Raw genomic sequence first — 22,233 nt, forward strand, 5'->3', positions numbered from 1 at the left:
TATTCTTAAATGCAACATTTGCCAACTAATCAACAGTAACAAAGAAAGAGGTACCACTTGAAAACCCATTATCTAAAATTACTAAAAAAAAATTATATCCATTCTAGATGATATTTGGTGCCAGAACAAATGTTTTCTAAAATGCCATTGGACTTTCAAATCATGTTTTGGGATCTGTGGCAGTGTGTAAAAGAACACAGGCTCTGTAACCCAGCAGAAAATCATCCCTCAGAGAACTGATGAGCATTTATGTGAAAAGCATATGAATGAACTTGGGGGGCAGGGGGAGAGAGGGCAGGCACATTAGGAAAGAGAACTAGTAGCCAACTGGGAGAGAACATAGGCAAGAACAGAAGTACACAGGCAAGTCTAGCCTTGAATGGAAGGAAGTAAATTTGCAAATGCAAACAACGAAAAGAGTCACTACGGTACCAGTTAGAAACTTAGTTTGTAGTAATTTCTAAACATGAAGTTTCTTTTTCTACAAAATGCAGGTTGAACAACACAGATGCTTAATAATCTGGTATGCCCAAAGTGCCTACATCAAATACATTTCAGAAAAGTTACATCTATCTAAACGCTTCTTTGAAAGTATTCGCATGAGCAATGCTAATTAGGTAAAAAAATATTTGTACAGTTAAGTCCAAAGTAGATCAGCAATTTTTGTGCTAACCATAGCATAAGGAGCAGAGTACAGACACAGCAGAAGAGAAGACAGTACCCTGCATCCCACGCTGCTGCACCGCCTGTTCAGGAAGACCGTCACATACAGCATTCTTGCTTATTTATCCTATTCCCACAGACACCCTTCATTAAGGGAGAGGAACAAATATGTAATTATTTTCACATCCTACACTTTACACAACTCATCTCACACCCACCTATGAAAATACTAGCTACATATTTTGAAACCTAACTGCCCAAAGCAATATATCTCAAGACTGCTAGTTACTGCGTATAGTATGAGCAATACGACAGGCAGGTATATAACCAAAGGGCAAGGCACTAAGGGGAATAGCTTTAACCTTAGAAAAGAACAAAAAGGAACAAACAAACAAATATCAAGCAAACAAAAAAGGATAACCCTTGGTGAAAAGTGTGATGACTGTTTCATCTTTCAAGCATTGGAACAGGCTGCCCAGTGAAGTGGTTGAGTCGCCATCCCTGGAAGTATTTAAAAGACGTTTGGATGAGGTGCTTAGGGACATGGTATAGAGGTGCTCTTGGTAGTGTTAGGTTCATGGTTAGACTCGATGATCTTAAAGGTCTTTTCCAACCTATACGATTCCGTGATTCTGTGATCTTTGAACTTCTTGCCATAGAAGAGGAAGAGGAGGATTGAATACTTACCCCCATCAATACTACAGAAAGGGAAGTCACACTCTCTATTGACCTTCTGCATTAATGCCCACACCACCTCACAGCTGAAAAAGAAACTCTCCTGGGAAGTACCAATCACTTTCCCAACTCTAAAACCTGCTACAACTTCCATAGCATACAACATACAGCATACAGATATTAAATAAACATTGATCATTGTTTCAAAGAAGGCAGCAGTTAGCAACAAGAATTTTAAGTTAAGCTTGCAGCTGGCTGGGAGAGTTGTGTGAAGGAAGCTTAGACAGCAATGAATGCAGTGTCTTATCCACGGATGTAGCTGGAGACAGCCCAGAGAAAGGCCATCAGGATGGCCAGGGCCCAGAGCACATGGTGCACAAGAAGCAGTTGAAGGAGGTGGGTTTATTCCATCTGCAGAACAGAAGGCTAAAGGCAGGGAGGGGGAATATAAATGCTATCTTCACAGTCAGATGTTTCTTAGAAGTTCACAGCAAAAGGATGAGAGGCAGCAGACATGCTGCAACAAGGGAAAGTCTTATCAGATGGAGAAATTAAAAGTCTTCACAATGAAAGTGGTCAGGCACTACGGCCCGTAAGCAACCAGATCTTTTAAAGTTTGACATGGTTTAAGCAGAGAGCTGATTAGAGGGCCTTCTGAGGTCCCTTCCAACCTAAAGTAATCTACAATTTTATGTATTGTCTGTGGAAAGAGAATGAGAAAACGGAGACAGGCAAAAACAGAAACGTGACTTACAAAGTAAGTCGACTTACAAAAGAGTAGTCCAACAGGAGTATATTTCTAAAGATTTCAAAACCTTTTTTAAAGATTTCAAAACCTTAGACCTATTTAAGTGATTGATAAGACTTATGTTTTGAAGAACTCCATTTACCTACCTACACTAAATCATACACCAAATTTCGGCAGAGATGTCAAAACTAGGTTTTCCTAGGAAACAGTTCTAGTTTCTTTTTAAATAGAAGAAACGAAACCATATTTTTGTTATAACAGTTAAAATTTTTACTGCTAAGTGACTTTCACATAATTCAGTTCTGTTTGGGTTTATGGCTTTTTTCCAACAAAGCAAAGATTTTGCAAGGAATCATAACAAAGGTCTGGTCTACAGACATTTCAGTAACACTGAAGATTTGCAATTGCACCTGTACCAAAGGCACTGTATTGCCTAATCCTGCTGAAGTTAACTAGTACAAAACATGCAGTAAAATACTCCGTAATACTCTGGGTAAGAAAAAGAATCTATTTGCACTCCCAACCAAGGTATCTACAGTCTTGACAATTCTTCAGCCTCCATTACAGGAAAGAACCAAACGATTCATTGCTTTACACAATTGATAGTTATTAGGTGAGAGAAGTATAAAGGTGAAAAGTACAGTAAAAGTACAGCAAGACTGAAGACTCATACTCAAGAAACAAGAAGTCATCCTCTACACAAATCAGATACTACAAGGCTAAGATGTTGATTTGAAGTACAGCATCTACTCCACACTAGGCATGTAGACATGGATTAGCCAACCCATGGTAAGTGATCATATGATTCTTGACCCATGGCAAACACAAGGCAGTCAGGCTAGATAGCAACACATCAAAGGCATCTGCCACAAATTACCCTAGAGAACACGTGTGCTTTCAACGTGTGCCTGTGGCCTAACTCCTTGTGCAGAACCTCATTCTGCACTAAGCAGCCTCCTAAGACAAAGCTACAAAAAACTAGTTTACTGCCCCACAAAAAGAACCATCAGGTAAGCGAAACATGTTTTTATGAATTTCCTTCCAGGATCTTACCCATGTTAACTTGCAGTAAGATTATAAAAATTTGGCTTGAAAATAGGCTTCGTTAACTCAGACCGTATCATTTGCAGTAACTTGATTAGTAAACTGAACATAAGCCAGACTTACGTACTTCATGTACTGATTATTTCCAATGGCTTAGCTATACCTCTCATTTTGAACAACATTTCTATTCATAAGTATCAACCTGAAAATATTTACAGGAACAAGATCTCCCAGGCCAGAAAGCTGCCCCACACCTCTAGTTACTCCAAAATAGGTCAAGCAACTGTGACAGATTCCCATCTTGCTAACTATTGCTTTTTCATCTACTATACCAAAGATGCTATCTAGAGTGAGCACATAATTGCTTATATTCTCCAACATGCTGATAGGGGTTTTTTTTAATAATGTATCCATCCAGTAAGCAGGCAATTGAAATATTGATCATTCAACATTAGTAGGTACACACAGTGCCAAGAATTAAACACATTAAATTCTTCAGTAAAAAAACCCACCAAAACCATAAAGGGAGAGTAAGGTAAATGACATCTCAGTTAGTTAATTCTTTATTTACATATTCCCTCAGATACAGATGAAATTGAGATGAAAGCAACCTCTCATATAATAAGTTTTGGCCAAACACCAAAAAGCTTGAAAACGCTGAACTGCTTTGCCCAGTAAGTCACCTGCCCATTTTCTACATCTTACTGAATCTGAATTCATGTTTGCTAAAACAACTAAAAACATAAGACAATTCTGGTGCAAGATTCAGCAGCTGAGCTTGCCCAGGACAAACTGCTGCAAAAAACACTTATGTGGAATTTACTTGGGAATAGAAATTATTCTAGACTACATACTGCCTTCATAAGCAGGGAAGCTACAGCAAATGAGTGATCTATGGAAGAGCATCTCCAAGTAGATGTTGAAATGAAGGAGCTCATTACCCCAGTATTGATGAAAAAATGAAGTGAAAATATGGTAATATATAGGTCTTCCAGACTGGCTAAATTTCATCTAAAACAAGACCAAAAAGCCCTTCAGAATAAGAAGTTTGCGTTGTAAGAATTAGCCCAATTTATTTATTTTTAAAAAGATATTAAAAACCAGAGCTCAAAAAGAAGAGCTCCACAAGGCAAGCACATCAGTTTACTACTGCTCCAGTTCAAAGGATCCAGTTGTCACACTGAAGCTATCCAATGTGTGAGCGGCTTTGCTTGGATGGCATGTTTTCTTTTGATCCCTGCTAGAAGTACTACTGTTATAAAAACTCGGTGTCCCTCAGAAGAGCTTCTTAGAGGAGTCAGGCCTGTGTTTGACATCTGCCCACGGTCACAGAAATTGGTGTCACAAATGCAGCACTGCAACACAGTGCAAGATTCAACACAGAAATGGCCATCTGAACAACAAAAGGGGCAAAATTTGCCTTACTGTATATTTTAACTTCAGAAACTAACACACACTAGAAGTACAAGGCATGATTAAAGACAGGCACGTATACCTTCACCACATTAAACAAATATTTGATTTCTCCCAAGCCAACATAAAATCAACATAGAAAAGACACTCTGGATGATTAATCACGTAAACCACATGTTAACAGCCTGAGCTTATATTCAGAATATGCACATACTTAGCTCCAGGTCCAATAGGAGTCTCCAATTTATTCTGTGATCTTCCACAAACACACATTTACACAGCTATGCCCAATAACAAGTCCTATATATGAATAATTCTTTTAATTTCTTTTTAAGATCATTAAAGTACCACCCTATTAAATGAAGCAAACAGCTAATTTCTTTGTATCATTACCTTTGGGCAGATGTGCATGTTACATATCTTTGCCCTACCGCAAGGTATTGTCAAAGCTTAAAGGTCATTCCAAATAGACTATACACCTTTCAGATAGCATATGCTGCTTTATTTCAGATAAACTCAATGCCCAGACAGGAAAAATACTATGATAAAAGGAATACATATATAATCACACACAAATTAAAACTTTCACAAAAAATCCTTAATACCCTACTCTTCCAGAATAGTCAGAATCTAAATACTCTAAAATACAAACTACCAGAAGTTCAGCATGCCAGGAGAAGAACTGAAGGTACCCTACAAACTCTATGAAGTTGTCAGGAAGCTCTCATTTGCCTTAACACTTCATCATTTCTTAACAGGATGAAAGCCAAAAATTATTATTAGAATTTAAATACATATTGATGGATCCAAAGTATAAGCCAAGTATGCATCAGATCAAGTTTACCTAATTGGTAAATTTGTAACTGAAGCCAAAACACATTGCAAAGCCATTTCTTTTTTAAATATAAAAGGAAATAGAAAACATTTATTGAATGAGTAATTATTCTTAGGAAATTATGACCACATAGAGGAGTTCAATAGAACACAATCCATTTAGCATACAGATTAGCTTTCAAACTGAAGAGATAGCATGCTAGTGACTGACATTCCACTTGCACAAGGGAACACTTGCAGCTAATCATTAATGGTGGAATATGGGACAGTGTCTGTACTTAAAATAATTCTACTCGAGTGTGCATTTGCATATGATCAATCTTTTCCCATTTCACCTACAGCCATACAAAAGGATTTTATTAATGCGCTTGAGATTTAAAAAGCTATTGATACAGGATTATTTTTTTCCTCTAGGGGAGCAGTTTCTCCACAAGACAGAACATTTAAAGCTGAAACACTTTCATTTTATTACACCTTTAAAAATCATGTACAGTGGGGAAAATTTTGGTGTCTTCACTTAACCCAACAGCTGAAATGAACAAAAAACCCATATAGGTGTCTGCTCTGCTAAGACTCAAGTTCAGTTCCCTTCTCTAGCTGTCCAGATTTCAATTCCTATCTTGTACCTCCCAAGCTATACCACTTTCTGCTATGTTAGGGTCTCTTTTTCTTATGTTAATACTTCTCGCTCTAGCCAAATATTTGATCACTGGAACAGAGCAAATGTGAAGTGTTCCCTCATTTGGTAGGCAATCTTAACAGAAACACAAATGCTGAATACAAACACCTGTTACACAGTTCCACAGGTAAGGGGTGGATGAGAATGTCAGCAGAGACATTACTCTTTCCCACATCATGACACACAGTGTAGCAGCAGCTAACGCTCTCATCCGTTTTTAAGAATTTGGCAAAAAATTTCAAAGATCAGAAGCCAACAAATTTGCGCCATATTGGTTAACGGTCTAAGTGATGGGTTTTACGCCGATAGGAAATTTGCCACTAGACAAAAAATTCCCTCCTTTGATTTTGTGTTAGGAATACAGTTACAGCAAGCAATAGTGGTGGTGTAAAGTTTAATTTACTATTTCTAAAGAAGTTTTATGGGTTCGGTATTAACTTCCACCCACCCCCCAAAAAGCTAACATGATCTATGTACCCATGTTGATTTTAAATAGTCCCATCACAGGTTCTGGCAAGGCACACATGCCTGCCACATCTTTCCTTTCCAGGGGGACACGGAAAAATGTTATGCAATAGGGAAAATAGGTGTTATTGAGGGAAAAAACCAAACAAACAGACACTCCAGTTAAGTTAATGGAACATTTGACAGCAAATCTCAAATGAAGCAGAAACTGAATTTAGGCACACATTGCAGCAGCTGCAAAGTTTTCCATGGTCAGTTTTTATTCTGTCATTTGCTGAACTAAAAATTTCTTTAGGCTGGGTGGTTTTTGTGAAGTTTAACATGAAAGATTAGAATTACCCAATCTCTCTATATTAGGTATTTTTTCTAGTTGCATTGTTTTCTTCAAATTTCCATAACAGATCATCTTCCTACCTTGAATAGAAGGCAAGTCAAGATAGCCCCTGGTTTTAAAATGTCCAATATAAAGTGTCAAGGAGAAGAGTTTTTCAATTGGCTGCTGATGACAACAAGTATTTTGGATTGTGGTGGTTATTTTTTCTACTCACCTTGACAAGCTGATTATGAAGGTAACAAGCACTTAAGATATTTCTTATTCTAATCTTATCCAGTATCAATAAAATATTTAAAAAAAAAAACCCAAAACTTGAAATTACTTCACAAATACATACCAGTTTTATTTGAAAAGTTTATGAACTCTAGCAAACCCCCTTGAAAACATTTATAGAGCATTTAACATGTACTCTTCTTCAATATTTAAACACTAGAGGATTTAGCTGTGCCATGAAAGGATTTTGGACACTTATAAAACACAAGAAATCAGAAATATTAAAATAAGAACAAAATACAGAGGTTGGCTGCAAAATCTGTTATTAAAATCTACTTCTACTGATTAACAGTTCTGATGACCGTGAACCCTGACACATTCAAATCTGATTCTACACATTCCAACTGACATTTTAAACCCAGATAACATAATGTATGCTTTTTGTAAATTTCTAAATAATTTCCCACCTCTTCCATAGGTGATGTCCTTATTTAAACATGGAAAATAGGATTAGAAAGTTCCTGGATCTAAATAAGTAATTTTCATTAGAGAACCAAACAATCTGTCTAAAAACAATAATCAAAGTAGTTTTGAACATGAATTCAAGCATACAAAATTGACAATTTTTAGAATTGGTTTCTTCCTCAAAGAGATACATTTGGTAACTGCAAATGAAGCCTGTGCCAAAACAAAGAAACACCAAATGGCACACTTAAGTCATCAAGCTAGAAAAAGACAGTGACGTTAAATATCAGTCTGAGCCAGTAAATGACATTTCATGTGATGGAAGAATATTACATGACCAGCATGTATTTGAAAACTGAGTGACACTTAAATGTTTTCACAATTAAGAGAAAATACCTACATTTGCAGTTTAACACAAAATATGCCACAAACAATATTAGTTCTAAATTTAGTTTTGTTTCTCTTCTGAATAAACTAATTTGTACCAAACTGCTTTACTAGAAGGAGTTGTCTATAGCAGACTTCCCTGTGGCTTCACCCAAGTCACCTTGAAAGGGGGACAAGGAAATCTGGACCACACATTTCTTATAATTAACAATAAGAATTCCAGTTGAAAATTCTTCCTCTGCATATAACATTATTCTAAAAGCTAGATACACTGACTCAGGAAATAATTTATGGAAGAGTTAAAGAAATCTGAGAAGACCGACTCTGTTCAGGGCTTTCCATGTTTAAAAAGGAACGTGATTTAATCTTATTTACATTAGATAAGCAGGATATAAAAGGCAGAAGGCAGGTTTAATATAATGTAGAATAACTTGTTCTACAGCCAACAATTTATATTTTTATTTCATCAAGTTGCATCTTGTCTTTTTCTTGCAATTCAAATATGACTATCATGTTCTCCCTCCTACCTAAAACTGCAATTTCTAATTGCAATTCTTAGAAACTACTTTAAATCTCTATCAGTAACCCTATGAACTCAGAATTGTTGCCTCAGGTATCTCTAACTGTCTAGATTTACTCTTACAGCAACTCTTTGACTAACCTTTACTTCTTATGTTTCAGAACTGTAAAAAATTATTAAGATACTTTCTGTGAAAAATAGAGTAAAATTGGGTTCAGCTGGACAACTGCTTTAACAAAGACTTCTCCGAGTAACATTAGGATTGTCTACCAAAACTCATCAGCAAACAAAGCATCAATAAATGAAACAGTAAAAGAAGTTAAAAGTAAGGGAAGCGCAACTCAAAAACCAGTAGGTAAGTCCCACTGACAAGATTTTTTTTTTTTTTTTTTTTTAATTTTTCATTTTAATTCACACATACAGGTAGGTACCAAATTACCATTTTGATCCACTGTTCATAATGATTATTCAAGGTTCTTCACAGTTACAAATACTGCGGAAATGACAAGTCTGGCTAAGCTACCTTTCCAGAATTTATTTCTCCAGACATAGCAGAACATTGGTTCCCAAATAAGTTCTTACCTTTAAACTTGCTGAGTACCCCATCACACTTTAAAGGCTAACATTAAAATACTGCTAAATTTTGTCTCAACAGCTCCAGCCACATATTGTAAATACAACACTCTAATCTCAACTACAGTTGTCTCATTAATCCAGAAACAGTTACAGGCACAATTACACAAGCTTAAGTGTACCATGACAGCACATAAACAAGTTAGAGCAGTTTAGAAACTGAATATACACTACCACGATCCTTGCTCTTATCTGCTCATCTGATCAGATAAATTTCTCCTTGGAAAAAAATGACAATTTTAAGATGTTCCGTTCATCTCACAAGCATCATCACATTACACTGTCAGACAAGAGAAGTTGCTGGTATTCTGTTAAGCTCAATTTAAGAAAGTAACCTAAATTGACAGATCATCATAGCAGAATAAATAAAAGTTATACATACTTAGGATTACTGAATTATAAAATAAGTCATGTTGGGCAGAACCTCTGGAGGTCATCTACTCTAATCCCACATCTGGAACGGGTCCATTTAGACCAACTAGGTTTGCTACGCTCCACTCAGCTACTGCAGATTCTTGACTAAACTTACAGGTTGTTGGAGCCTGGACCCCTCTGAGGAACGAGTTCTCAAAGACATCCAGTTGTAGAACCAATATCAGTGACAACTAGTTTTGCTCAGCTTTAGGACTCTTCCTCTCCCTTTTTATAAGAAAAAGGCTATCAAGCTCACAACTGAACAGACTTGGAGCTAATGGATCTGGCTTATGTTGCTACTGCTACAAGCTAACTCATTCCTTCATTCCCCCAACATTTCTACTCTTCCAGTTGAATACAAACTACAGTTTAATTCACCTAGATCTTGAAGCAAGTTTAACACATCATGTAAGTTAGTTTTTTAGACCAACACAAATTCGTAAGAACAGGTCAGGATGGTTATATGAGCAGTTAGTCTAGGAGAACCATCAATGGGGAAGCAAGAGTGAGCCTTAAATTACTCTTTCCTTCTGACTCCCTCAACTAACTACCCTTTATGTGATTTCAAACACCAGCTACCTTATTTTCAAAACCCCTCATAAGTTAGGTTCAGCTGATCACATCTCAATTGCTATCAAATCACAGAAAATCAATAAAGCTTGGAAATGACCTCAGTTAATATGTAATTCCCCTGCTTCATCTTAGACATAATTACCCATAGGATCTGTTTTCATGACAGCTCACTGACACAAAACAGGGTGGTCCCATTCCTGTCTCTACCTGCTAACAGCCACACACTTCCATTGCTTATATTATGCCAACACTGGTGTACTTCTCTCCAAACCATATTAATTTATCAGAAAAGAACCCTAACTTAAGTGGTGGTGGGTGGGATGATGGGGGACAACACATAGGGGGACAGAACCCCGCATAGTTTTTCCATTGTCCTACAAGATAAAAAAAAGGCTCACAGAAGACCAAAACTGGCAAAAGCCACTAGGGAAGAGGAGATGACGACATGCAAAAGTAAGAAGAATAAGAGGAAAAAGGGAAGTGGACAAGTCCTCCCACTTTCAGCAACAATGAGCGATTATGTTACTCAACCATCCAACTACAGCCATCCACTGTTCTCCAAAGATGTCTGCCTTGGCCTTCAGTGGTTACTCCACATCTCCATAATTCCAAGTTTCCTTAGACCTATCTTATATCCTAAAAGCCTGATGTTCTGGTGCAGATTAAAAAAGGAACTTCCTCTTGTCCTTCTCAGTGGAGACAGAATATCCGCCCTCTGCATAAAAGCCATCAACACAATGGAAAGACACTATTCTGTTATCTACTTCCTTAATAAAATAAATATTATTCTTTCAATGTTTCCTAACTTTCCAGTCATCTTAATTCAGCTGATCTCCTCTGGATTCTCTACAGTTTCACTAATTTTTTTTTTTTTCTCTTTTTTTTTAAATATAGTGCCCCAGGCTGGATACTGAAGCTCCCCAGCACCAAATACAATGGAAACAACTTTCTGCCTCATAATACATTCTTCTATAGACATACAGAATGATGCCCATCTTTCTGGCAGCCTCACATTGGTGGTTTATAACTAAAATGAAATAAGCCAAAGCCTTTTGTAGTGCTCCTGCACTTTCAGATAATCCTTGCATACTCAACTTTGACACCTTCCTTACCCATTTGGGAAGGAACTTAACCTGCCTTACCAATTTAGAACTTTGCACATGCAAGCATTCATGGAGTAGTACTCCAATTTATCAGCGTAACTTTGTCTTCTAATCTTGGTCTGAAGAGCAGCTGCAAACATTCCCAGCACAATGCTATTCTCTGTTAACACATGGTGTATTCCAACATACCAGTTATTAATAAAAAGCATCATTAGAACCAGATACGGACATATTCTCCACTTTAAATATCCTCCAATTTGATGTCAAAGTGATGTAAGCAGCCTGTATTGAAGCAGTTTGCCCGTGCACTACTTAGTGTCATGCAGAGAAAACACGCCAAAAAACATGCTTGTTACCTGCATCAGTTGTTGTAACAGGAGAGAACTATCTTTGTTAAAATCTTAAAATCTTAATCAATACAAAAGTATCTAAAGGATATTAGTTATCATTCTAAAGATTAATTTTCCAGATCCTCTCCTCTCCCTACAATTCCTTTTTGTCTGCTGTTCTTCAGTATTCACATTTTCTTAGAGACAGTTGCCAAAAATTTAAGAGATTATTTAAGCTAGAATCAGAAATTTCATTTCAGAAAATGTCTACCAGGTCCTGCCAATTTGAATTCAACTAACATAAGTAAATATTCCTTAGCATAGTTTTCAGGGGGGTGGGTGGCATCAGTCTTTTCCTCTTGTAAAGAATAACTGTATTTAATATCTGGTCACAATTATCTCTTGTGAAGCTTAAAGAAAAAAGGCCTGTTAATGTTTGGGCCATCTTCAGTATCATTTTCTCCCCTTTTATACAGGCATGTTTTTAACTTTATTTTTGGGTGCAGTTATGAAATTAAAGGTTACAGATCTTTGGAGTGGATGTGGCATACTGGCAAAAATTTCTTTAGATGAATAACCATCAGTGACTCTACATCTCTCTGCAAAAGAAGCGTTTTGACACAGTGAACTACATCTCCACTAGGGATTTTCACTGGTATTGTTTTTTTCATCACAGCTTTCTTAGTGCGCCATTTTAAAGAGTGAGTTATAAGCTCTTTTCAGTACAAAAATACACATTTTCATTACAAATCCAACACGCAGAGACAGTTTTTAAGCATACATATATAGTGAAGTTGTTCATATGTTGAAGTCATGCTCAATGAATACAAGCTAAGTAGTCAAAAAAAAAAAAAAAAAAAAAAAGGAGTCCACAGCTATACTGGGCACAACATGCAAATAGCGATTCCCAACTAATGTTCATACCAGTGGAGGTTTCTGTCAGCTCAGCCTACACCAGATAATCCATGGCTTATTAGAACTGTCTTGGCTGAGGATGTGAAAGCCCGACTTTGAATCCTTTCATACTTCAAAGTGATAACATTGCTCTCCTTCTACATACCATGGTAGCAGTTTGAAAGACCTCTTGAAATTTACAATCTCCTAAGTGCGACACTATTATTTAACTGAAACGTGTATACAAAGTTTAACAAATTTAATCTGGGGGGGACCTATCAGCATGAATGATGCAGGTCACAAAGATAAAAAAAATTCTGCCAAACACTGTTGTCATACTTTTCTTCCTGCACACCATGTATACGTTGTTTGTAATTTTCAAAAAGTTTATGAACTTCTAATTGCCTGTATTTCATTTAAAGAAGAGATGGCTGGATAAGATTACTTATACAGATAAGATTTTTCTCCCCCTCTAATTTAAGTAACACTTCTTATGACAGCTTTTCAGATATCCGAGTATTTTTCTTCTGCAAAAGCATTATCCTTGCAAAGTTCCAAGTTCTATCAATATTGCATTACTCTTAAGAAAAGACCTTAAGTTCTTCCTCTAAACAAAACATATCAACTACTGCTTCAGCACCCTAAGGCTGAGAAATATGCAAGACATGCTAAAACTACTGAACACTTTTGCTCCACATTTAATTCCTACAGTACCTTTCAAAAGCATTTTATCATGAAATCTCATCCAAAATAAGTATTAGCTCCCACACACGCACTAATATATTATTCCCACTGAAAAGTATCTGTGAACGTAGAGCCTTGATCCTATCTTTACCAACATGCTTAATAATGAGCCTCTATATCATATACTAAAGGTGATTCTTGATTACGATGTGAAAAATGCCTGTATCGGCTAACTAACGTGACAATTCCTGCATAAGCAGTACATTCAATCTGAGTATTTAACCCATTGGCCTACGTAAACCAGGGAGAAATAAATGCTCTTTTTCACTGATCATGCTAGCTTTAATGCATTCATGAATTACATTACAAATAGTTACTGGTTCAACATTAAGTATTTTCAGAGCACATAACTGCAAACACTTGAGGAGGTATCCACTTCTTTAGGTTCTGATGAGCTAGAAAGCAGGTAATACCTTAAGGGTTCTGTATGAGCAGTGCTGTTTGAGAATACATTAGGACAGGTGGCTGGGCAGGCTTTGATTCTGAATGACAGCCATCTGATTCAATATTGAAATAAATATTTAATATATTGGAGTATAATATTCAATTACTATATTAAATATTATAATAAATATCTAAGTATCCAATGTAATATTTATAGCATGGATAGTCATACACAGTGGATGGATGGAAGCACAATGAATTGCATTAGGTGGAACATTTCTATTTTCATAAAGACTACTTAATTTGAAAATTGTATTGCTTTAACACTACTAAAAGTATAAAAGTCTCTTACTGCAAACATGAAGCTATTTCAAGCAAACAGTCTGCATACCTGCAAGTTTATCCTAAGATTTTACCTTAAGGTGCATAGAGAAGGCACATAACATGGTTTATAGACAGCTGAGAGAGATCAGTATGTGATGCCAAAGATACTAACCCTCAGGTCTCTTCATCACCACGTACACATTGAATATCTTATCATGCTGTTCTCTATCTTTCTATCCAACAAGAATAGTGCCCAAGCCATCTGCCTTTGCGTACTGTAAATTTTTGGTTACAGTATGCACTTAAAGCCCTTTCCTTCTGCTCCAAAGGAACTTATTCTGCAAATACTCCATACTACTCTGGAGTATTCTGCAAATACTCCAGCTATTATACCTCCATACAATAAAAAGAAGTTGTGCTAATGGACATGTGTTAAAAACAAGACTTGTGAAATATATGGACAAGCAGCTGTTGTACTGCTGATAGTAAGCAACCAACCCCTGCAGACTGCTCTCAAATACCTCCTAGACTTTAGCAAAGTACTAACAATATACCCTTACCTGGCAGCTTGCTAGCAGTGGTACAGTAACATTATTGTAGCCCAGACTACTGGAACAGAGAAACCATTTTGTCAACAGCAGATGCTCCAGAACAAAAAGTCCTCAATAAGCACAACTCTGTAGCTGTTTTGCAGCAAGAAGACTTATTTTTTCAAGAAGGTGCACCTTCAACATAACTAGGGTTTACTTCAGTATCTAACCTTCCTCAATCCTGCAAAGAACTCCTGGCCTCAACTTGTGGGAGTAATTCCCATAGTTGTTGATGCCACCATTTATGATAAAGCTCAACAGCCTCTCTTCAAAGCTTCCAGTCCCAGAGCTCACCTGGTCCATATGGAATTCAGATCAAACCTGTTAAAAAGTATACCCAAAGGCAGCCAAAGTACCTATGCCACCTTCCAACATCTGTGACTTCCTTAATCCTGCATTACAGAAAAATCAGAGAAAACATGCCTGACTTCATGCGCAGCGCATTTTGTCAGTAAACACCTCTAGCACAGTTTCTAAATCTAAATATATGTATCTTCTAAATATATAAAGTATTCAGGCAAGTGTAATTTAGGTGTTTTAGATGTTTAACTTCCGCATCACTTTATTCTAAAAGATGCATCAGAAAGTAATTTTGTAGTAGTGGTGTTCCATCACTCCACAGCATAGTGAAACCAAAACGACCATCGGGCATCAATGCTAGCCTGACCTCCTGCCACCACACCTCACTGAAGATACTTTTCAAGCCAAAAAATTCTCCCAGTATTTGTTATTTTAGAACTAATCGCACACATGTAATTCACATTTTTTCCCCTTTGAATGGCACTGCTGCATCTTTAGACTGTTTATTAGACCAAACCAAAGATAAGAAATAACCAAAGCCATCTCATCTGAGGTTTTCCTACTTCAATACTTGTCTCATTTCACTAACTCAAAAGTCTTACTCGCTCTAGCAAAGTTGTTTGGAATATCTGTCATTCTCTCCCATTTTAAAGTAGGACTTTGGAAACTAGATTTCTTTCTAAACAGAATCTAATTCAGAGCAAGAATAGCACATTTTTCCCCGAATGCCTTTGGGAGCTGTCAGGAAACATGTATTTGACTTCAAGGAGTTATGCCTCTCTATTTCCCTACCTCCCTCAGTGCTGAAACTGCAGATGAAGACGTGTATATCCACCTCCGTACAGCCAAGTTTTTTGGTCAGACTATGACCTTCTCTTTCCAGTTTCTGGAAGGCACCTCATGCCAAAACATATCTTCTACTATGCAGCCTCCCAGACTGTGTAATGCCTGCAGCACACTACACGTACTGGTGTCCTCAGCAAACCGGAAATCATATAGGACAATAAATTCAGTGTAACTGTAAAAATATTTAAATGCATGGTAGGACATATTTCTTGGCAGGTAGCATCCTCTACAGCTTCACCTACAGTAAAGGGCTGTCCTGTTAATTACTGGCAAAAAAAACCCCCAGACATATCATTTTGTGGAAATATGCCTTCTTTTGTCACGAGTTCATGCTAGTTTGTTGTACAAAATAAGCTACACTGTCAAGAGATTCTAATGGTACAACAGCATCTATTATAGGTCCTTTTGCCCCTACAGTATATTGGCTAAAAACCAACACTCCACATTTAACTGCTTTTCATATACTTACAGAAAGTAGCAAAATTGGGAGTTTAACCTGATAAAGGGAAAAATCTGGGAAACTTTTGCACGTAACACCAAAGAAGTTTAAGCCATATGCTAAAATGGTACGATTATTAAATCATGCTCTTCCAACATCATAACGATGCAAAAATGACTACGTAATTTGGGTTTGTTTTAATATAGGAAGTATCAAAAGCCCAGTATATAAACTTACTGAAAATACATGGTTTGAATACACAGTTTTGCAGAATGTGTCTGAGATTTTTCTTTCTCTATGCTGAAAAACTGAAAGAAAAATAGTCAGCTTCATAAAAAAGCATGGGGACTGAGATAATAGTATAAAGTCTGAAATGAATTCTAGACATGAAATTATGAAACTGTGTTGCTTTCCTTCTGTTCTTTGCTCTTTCCCCTAAATCTCACAAGTGATTTCTTCATGTGAAAGGCCATCTACATACCAGCCACCTCTAGATGACTTCTGTCTACTCCTAAATGGGCCTAATCTTCATTTTTTTCCAGCAGGAATAAGAGAAAGAAGCATAACAAAAAACATGAAGCTGCTCTTTCCATGCTAACATATTTGGTGATGTGCAAAATTCTAGTAATTTTGGTTAAAAAAGTGTCACTACTTTCTAATTTACCAATTTTTTTTTTTAAGCAACTAAAATTCAAGACACCTGGATCTAGAGTACTTCTTGCAGCCATTTTAATACAAGCTCCATCAATTCCATATCATTTATTTCACATTTGGCACTTAAAGTAGGTGAATTCATTAAAGGAGATTTGTCACTGACAGCCACTTTCATACCTTTTCTTTTGGCCAACACAGGATCAGATTTTGACATGAACTGTTAGCAAACTGGATACAACAGAGCACCAGATCGCATAGAAAAAAAAATTAAAAGAAATCACCTCTCTCCCCATCAAAACAGAGGTATCTTCACAAAACTGTTTCAACTAACACTCATGCACTGTAAGTGTGCAGCTCTCCCATGAAGGGAGGCAGTCAAGTACAGGAACAGCTAAAATCCTCCGTGCTATTAATAGAAATGTTGGAAATGCCTGCCTAATTTAGCTGTTACTTCCTTCTTCAATTTAGACTAACATCTCCCATGAGATATTTGGAGCTCCCTGAGCAAACAAAACTCATCCTGGCTCATCCCAAGTACAGCTTCAATGCACATTTGAACAGCACCCTTTTACAAGGGCACAACAGCTAATGGATCAGAATCATCCTTTACAGCCCATGTCAAAGCCGCTCAGAGTAAAAGTTTGAAAATATACTGTGATACAGATTAGGGTGGAGCAGGAATGGTCTTCACTGAACATGGAGAGTGAAAAATGAAGTTGTGTTTTTCCAGCACCATACATTAAGCTTTACTGATTCTCAGTAGATAAAGCAAATTACCTTACAAAGGGGAACCCACCCTCTTACAACAATGCTGTTATGTCTGAGTTTCATAAATCCAGATCAGCTCTTCCCCTCATCCCCCAGTTTTAGAGATCATTCATGAGCATTTTATTAGCGACCATGTGGTTATTAAGTTTCACAAAGTTTTAGAGCAAACATAGAGCTTCAAACCCTTAAGTCTGAAACTGGACTGGTAAGGGAAGTTGTGCACAGAAAGAACTCCTCCCAACCCCACAGCTTTCAGACGGGAATTTCTCTATTTACCATGCACAAAGACACGTCCCTATCACAAACAGCCTCTAAGATAAACTAAAGTCAAGAACAGAAGTAAATATCATCCGCCTTTTGGTCCTCCGTAAAAGGAAAGATTTCAGCCAGATTCTATCTTTAAAATTAAATGGTTTCATAAAGAAAAGCTCGCACAATGCAAAATATATTTATACCATTTGCTTCAAAGTAAGATTTGTTCACTGGTTAAAACCTCAGAGAGCTAAAAAGAATATGGAGCAATATGGAGTAAAACTGGGTGTTATAACATCTTGTGTCAGCCCTACCACATACCAAGAGGCTGACCACATTCCTGCCTACAAAGGCTCCTCATTAACAGTTTAAAATAAGGACAAAAGTATCTCCTCTAATGCACTGTATTTTACTTACAGATAATTAAATATGAAGAAAGTCTCCTCATAAAATAACTGTGTGTAAACAAAAAGCAAAAAACAACAGAACAAAACAGAAAATCAGCCCCAGAAATGTAAGAGCTTCAAATTCATAACAATGCAATTCCAAACATCAGAGGTTGAACTAATCATGCTGTTCCCCGGTATTCGAAAACTAAGGCAAAAGCTTCTCTGGATTTCCATCCACTTACACACTAAATTCAGCACTGAAACAAACTTCGCATATTCCATATTTTTAATGCAAAGTAATCTGCTAGGAAATTTACTTAATTTATGTTTTAGCTTTGATTATATTTGATAGGCTTAATGATGCTGCTGCTGTGGCAAAGCATTCCAACTGGACAGATCTGGAAGAAAGCTTGAGCTAGCTCCCCATTAACTATCAAGAACTTAAAAAATAAAAGTCTGTATTCAGACCATCATTCTCCCCCAAAGCACAACATAGCGTGCCAGTTCCTGCGTTTCAAACAGTTTACAGTTAAGAGTTGTGCATCCTGAGCTTCTCCACTTGACAGCTAATCAAATGCAGCAACTTACTACGCATTTTATATCCTTATAATAAATAACTACAGCCCAGGAATGCAAAAGTGTTCATATTTGGTTTCCATTTACTTTTCTTTCATTCCTATGACTAAAATCCACTTCAAGTATATTTTTGATACTCTAAATTTTATTCTGCAATGCTGTACTGTGACACTCATGACTGAAATGCAAGCACTCCAGGGAGAAAGAACTCCTATTGAATTTAAGACAGGTTATTAATATATTACAGAAAATTTTATTAAAAGGATAATAAAACAAAATTCAGTAATTTGAATAAAAAACAGCTAATTAGAGCATGTCTATATCAATGGAAGCAAAGTGACATGGACTGTCACCCTGAGAATTAATTCAAAATTGAAGTCTACCTAAGGATTCCAGTATATTTCTAAATAGTAAACAAACTTGGCTTGTGAAGAGGAAAAAAGAACACAAGGATATTAAACTGGAAAAAATGCCTTTCTGAACAACTGCAACTATGATTTGAACAGTACTAGTTGTAGGTCCTGATGAATAAAAAGTAATTGCAAGTAAAACACCTGAATTTCACCCCTAAAACTTACAAACTGACATAATCACTTATATAAATATTAAACTGAAGTACCTCTTGTAAGACAGAAGAAAAGGATGAAGGCATTTCATGAGTAAGCTAGACTCAATGAAGCTAGCTTTACATCAATACAGAAATGAAGAATTGCTTTGTGAACTACAGCTGTATGTAGCTGCTATACATAATCAAGTAAATACTCCTACCAGACTGATTTTTAAATGAAAGTTATTTTTAATCTCTTTATAACAGTATACTTGCTGAATTACAAACACCAATGGTTTCTGGCAAATAGAAAAAGGGACGGACAATTAAATCCGATCAAATTACACCACCATTCTCAGTATGGGGGCTTAACCATCACAATAGTTTAAACAACTTTTAACATTTCACATAAAAAATAAGGTCGAGTTAAGAATACACAGAGTTGTGGATCAGAAAAAAATCATAAAGTTTGATACAGGTTGCAATGATGGCTGCAACTATTATGGCAATACTGGGCAGGGAGGGAGGGGAAAGGGATAAATCAAATTCAAATTCAAGTGTGACCCAATTTCCAATTAAATATCGACCTATCTGTCAGCAAGAGCAGAGATATCAGCCAAATAAGCCAAGTGCAACTGCAAACAAATGTAGGTAAAACGCCGATGTGACTGCTGAACATATGGGGAGAAGGGGGAAAAAGAGGGACACACAACTACATAACAAAACTAAAACCAAAACAAAAAGCACACACCTGAGAAGCAAGAGACAGGTACAGAAACATTGCCATATCACATTACAGCTCATTATCCACCCCAGGAGAATCCAAACATCGCCAACAGCAAAGCGAGTTACAAGCAGCCCTTAAGAATGCCAAAGAACATGAAGACACCTACTTCTACTGTTTGATAGCCAAGACACTCAACCTTCTGATTTGGCAGATAGAGCAACAAATCACAGACAACCAGAGCTGCTCTGAGTGGATTTAGTGCCAGATTAAAGGCATCGAAAGATCTAAAAAAAAAAAATAAATAAATTTAAACCGTGGTTACTTCTGTTTGTAACCTGAGTTTAGTTTAAAACTTGGTATATTATCCAGTCTTGGTCTTGAAATCCAGTTTACTATTGTAACTTCAGGAACTTATGCTGTACAGTAGAATACCAGTGGGTTTTGTTAGGATGGGGCGGGGGGTGAGGTGTGTTTTGTTTTTTAAGAAAACTAATTGAGGAATGATATGAGTTTCATTAACACCTTTTTCAACAGGATAAAAAAAAGTTTTTACAAGCTATTAACATGGAAAAACTTTTTTTTATACTCTAAATATTTGACTAGGAAACAGCATTATTAAGGATTCATAATTTGTGCTTTAAATTGTTATTAAATTAACTATTAAAAACTGGCAAATGTCACAAACAATAGAGATACTTTGTTGATGTCGCAGCACACAGCTGGCAACTGGAGAATAGCTGTGCTACATGCTACTGCAAGTACCATATTTAGAGTAAATATGTGAAATACCAGAGTGCAGTTTCAACCCGTGCAAACTTATCACTTCCTACATAAGCAAAAGAATCACTGCTGCTAAAACGGCACCATGGCTAGAACGTATGGATGTTGTGACGGAAGGACTGCTTGCTTGGGAGGAAGCAATAAAGAACATTAAGTGAAGATTTCAAAGTGTCTTTTCAGGAGAAAGGGAAAAAGAAGGGGTTGATGTGGAGAGCTCTTCCTCAGTAAATTAACACAGGTCTGAAGGAAATCATATAGGAGAGCTCAGAATGAGTATAAACCCCACCTTTTGAATTTTTTATTTTATAGACTGTGTATAAGTCATAACATGAATTAAAATAAAACCACAGGATTTCCCTTATGCCACCACTGTTCACTCCTGTAAATTTTCTTATGTTTCGTGCTAGGAATTGACACTCCCAGGGTAACTTTTGGTGTAGATCATCTTATTCTACACCCTCTGTTTTGAGGTAAAACTTATAAAAGCCTAATTTACTCATGTTTAATATTGCAATGATCCAGATAAGCATTACTTTAATAAAGCTCCTTTAGCAAAACAGCACGGATGTTCAGTCACAATCGGAAAATCCAACATATTTGTTAAGTCTTTATGAAATGCTTAACTTGATTATTTTCACAAAGTACAGCTTAGTTCCCTAATTTCTCAAGTCTCAATACCCGATTTGTCACATATTACTCATAACTTGGATTTGCCACCAGTAGACTTGAGAGTACCACAAGTTAGCACTGAATTTACTAATATCATTTTGAGGTTTAGAATCTGCCAGCTAATTGATAAAGCTCTAATGTAATGCTAGGGGTGAAATACAAAGTGCAACAGTATTTCTACTTCAAGTTTAGAAGGGTACATAGTTAATAAAAGTTCATACCCTGCCTGCGCCTGATCATATTTCACAATAGAGAAAATGGCTTAGAAGAGCACAAAAAATATCAAAACCAAGGATTTTATATCAACATCAATTTCTTTCCTTTCCACTTGGCTGCAGCTTTTTGGCCAGTTATTTCTTGTTTACTTCTAATCCAGTGCAGACGTAATCAGTAATAAAATCTCTCTGCTACCTAAGCCTTTGCAAGATAACATTCAGCTCCAAATTACAACTACTTCTAGCGTTAAGACTTCAACCAGCAGGAAATCTAAATGGTTAAACTCACATACTGATGGACACAAAAACCAGTTCTTTGACACAAAGCAAAGTTTTCACTGCTGCAGCAGCAGAGTTCGCTAAGATACTCAGAAGTAAGATGACATACTTGAGATTATTGCTTTAAACTTGTATTATGAACTATTTGGAAATGTTTAATAACTGTCCCGCTACAGGACTTCAAGATTTTATAAACAAGTCATTTACAATACTTACCTGGCTCTTCTAACATGCTTGAGGAACAGCTTCTGCACTGTTTACAGAAAATAAGATTGCGCATATCTGACCAGTAGTAACTGGGCTATTTTTAAAGAAGTAATTGATGTTTGAGAATTAATGAGTGAAAAGATTTTAAATATATTGA

The 22,233-nt window shown here is 36.6% G+C and overlaps 1 protein-coding gene across 4 annotated transcripts in view; it reads right to left on the reverse strand.

The window, feature by feature from the left end:
* PICALM (phosphatidylinositol binding clathrin assembly protein) overlaps positions 1-22,233 on the reverse strand; it is a 71,410-nt gene that overhangs the window by 43,584 nt on the left and 5,593 nt on the right. Inside the window, exon 2 of one of the 4 annotated variants that reach the window (XM_075491195.1) lies at positions 20,093-20,210. The exons of the other annotated variants lie outside the window; for them this stretch is intronic. The gene's annotated coding sequence lies outside the window, so the exon portion shown is untranslated. The remainder of the gene's footprint in view (positions 1-20,092; positions 20,211-22,233) is intronic. 4 annotated transcript variants of the gene reach the window in all.

This window comes from Mycteria americana, chromosome 1, assembly GCF_035582795.1.
Source record: "Mycteria americana isolate JAX WOST 10 ecotype Jacksonville Zoo and Gardens chromosome 1, USCA_MyAme_1.0, whole genome shotgun sequence".
In the NCBI taxonomy this organism is placed as follows: domain Eukaryota; kingdom Metazoa; phylum Chordata; class Aves; order Ciconiiformes; family Ciconiidae; genus Mycteria; species Mycteria americana.